Raw genomic sequence first — 3,148 nt, 5'->3', positions numbered from 1 at the left:
ATAAGGTGTTATAACACCACCTCAACGGGTCGATACCTAATCCTCTAATGGATAAAGCGTAATTCTAAGTTAAGAAACAAAATTTTTTTAACTTTTGCAGGTCAAAACTTCAAAATATATACTTTTGTTTGATGAAAACAATACCTCCCCTTCTGCAGTTCACGTGTGATTTTGGCGGGAATGCTGACACGTCAGCTTCCAGATAAGCATCGCCAAGAGAAACCCTATTACTTTGCCATCGGCCTTTACAGTCTCCATCTTCACCCCATTCCTGACAACATTGTGGAAATGTATTCAACCAGAACTCGGTGGCCATTGTATATGGTCAGACCGACGAAACGCCTTCCCGCCGGCATCAACGAACCCATTGAACTCCCATACTCACCGCCTCGAAGCCCTAACTACCGCCCCGGCCGGCGATTTCTGTCACACCCCCAAACCGGAACGGTGGAAACGTTCGGGGGCGGATGACTTCATGCGTAGTATCACAACAATTGTATCATAGCAATCATAGTAAACACAACCAAACATTGAATACATGTATGAAAAAGAAGTTTACATTTGTTTAAGTCTTGTATGAATACATCAAATGTGTAGATAAATATAAAGACATGACTTTATTCGCTCCGACTTCTCCCAACACTCCAGAAAGGTACATATTTACTGATTTCCTGAGAATACAAGCAGTTTTGAAAGAGTATCAGCATAAAGCTTGTGAGTTCATAAGCGGTGTTTGTATATTGAAAATCGGTTGATAACTCTGAAAAATGTTTGCATGACTCCAAGAAAATCCAATATTCTCTTTAGTAAAAGTGAGATAATCTTAGTAAAATGTTGTATGAACTTTGTATGAAAAACCTCTATATGAAATGTTATGTTTGAAAACCCTGGTTATTACCAGTATGTATAGTAGTTTAGTTCTCCTTGAGAAAACATGTATCTGTTCTTACTTATACCAAATAAGTATTGTTCATGTATACTTTATTATTACGTAAGTAAATCGTTGTTATCTACATTGTGAGTGTCATGACCATACTTTAACTTGATATGGCGCGAATCGGGCACCAGTATCTTTTATAACTTTGTCACCCGTAGACCTGCCGGTCCTACTGTAGCTAGCAGCAAGGTGTGGGATAGTCAGTCCCGTATAGATATATACACAACAGTCACGCTCTCCTTAGGGGAGATTCTGATCATAAGTGCTAGTCCTACACTCAGTTAAGTTTGTGAGTGTTACCAAGGACGTGTCTCCAACTAGACTAACAAATTTACAAGTAATAATGATGAAAACCCTTTTTGTAAATAACTGAAAGGTGTATAAAGTATGAGCTTGTAAACTTGTCTAATGATTCCCCAAACTATACCTATTATAGTTTGTGTGTATGTATATGTATAACCTTGTATGAATTCCCAAACTACATCGAACTATAGTTTGTGTGTAAGTATGTATAACCTTGTGTGAATTCCCAAACTATATCGAACTATAGTTTGTGTGTACGTATTTGTATAACCTTGTATTGTTCTGAAAACTATGTAGTTAAGTTCGTACGTTTGAAAGCGTCCCTTATGCTCAGCATAATATAGAAGGGATAAAATATCTAGAATATTTTGTAAAACTGTAGAAACTGTATGTTTGCACTGTCTTTGTCCGTTTTAAGTTACTGAAATCCGTTTGTATAACTTTCATAAAAATCATTTATGGTTTGGCTTGTATTCCCCCCCTGAAAACATTAAAAACTCGGAAAATGTAGGGGTATGAACTCACCTTGAGCGAGTGGTTTGCACGAAGACCGGTATGGAAATGTTGAGTTTCAAGTGAAGCCTCGAACACAATTTGATCCTAATTAACATGTAATGACACGTATAGGAGTCAAATGGAGGTATTTCACTACTAGACATGATAGGAAACCACTCTAGGGACTTGGAACCACTTGCACTAAGTATTAGAACCTTATGGTATTGAGTGAGGGGGGTGTATGTCCACATTATAGGTGTGTGCGGCCATGGGTGTGCGGCCCATGAGGTGTGCGGCCGTATACTCATGATGGAAGGTGTCTTTGAGGTGTTTTCAAGGTCCATACTTGCATCCACAAGTGTTCTAGGTCCCTACTTAGTTGTAGTGCAAGTTTGAGGTCAATAAAGGTCATAGAAATAGGTTTGCGGCCCTAAAGTGCGTGTGTGCTGTCGCACAAAGGAGTGTGCGGCCGTACACCCTTCATGTTTTTGTCCTAAATGCCGACTTTCAGGTACAGCAAGGCTTGGGTCATGTCCAACTCGAAGATCAAACTCTCACTTTGGAGGGTCTTTTAGGAGTGTTTTGCCACCTTATGGGGGTGTGCGGCCGCACTCTCTTCTAAATATGAAGAACATGACGAATATTGCGGACTTAAGGCTTAAATAGAGTGGTCTTTCATGGTTAACAAGTTAGAGGATGAATTACTCACGTTCTTGAAGCTTTGGAGGATTCACGGTTGAAGAAGCTTGAGAGAATGGTGTGGTGTGCGGCCAAGGAGTGAAAGGAATGAAAGGAAAGGGGTCTACCCTTTATATAAGAGGGGGTGTGCTGCCATGAGGTGGGTGTGCGGCCACACACTCCTGTGTACGGCCATACACGCCTCCTAAAGGTGTGTATGTCCCGGTTTTGTCACTATACAACTTGTTGACTCATTCCTAACCTCAACCTCGGTTGTACTCAAGCTTAGAACGCTTAAATGAACCCTTAAACAGTACAAGAAGTTAACAAAACAAGTTTAACATTGATTGAATTGACTAGGCGTACAAGATAGATGTTCCGGGTTGTCACATCATCCACCCGTTAGAGGGAATTTCGTCCCGAAATTCAGACATAGAATACGAATTATGGGCTCGGGAAGAGATGAGGATACTTATGTTTCATAGAATCCTCGCGTTGTCAAGTGAATTTAGGTCCTTGCTTGGCATTCCAGTGAACTTTCACTATCAGGATACGACGTTGTTTTGTGCGCTTGACTTCCCGGTCCATGATTTCAACTGGTTCCTCTACGAAGTGTAAGCTCTTGTCTAGTTCGATCTCATTGAGGGGAATCTCAAGTGTCTCATCAGACAGACACTTATTTAGGATCGAGAGGTGAAAGACAAGATGAATGTTAATAAGTTCACGGGGTAAACG

Source organism: Lactuca virosa, chromosome 6 (assembly GCF_052849685.1).
Source record: "Lactuca virosa cultivar CGN04683 chromosome 6, Lactuca_virosa_CGN04683_v6, whole genome shotgun sequence".
Taxonomy (NCBI): domain Eukaryota; kingdom Viridiplantae; phylum Streptophyta; class Magnoliopsida; order Asterales; family Asteraceae; genus Lactuca; species Lactuca virosa.
The sequence above is the reverse complement of the archived record's forward strand: the minus strand, read 5'-3'. Positions refer to the sequence as shown.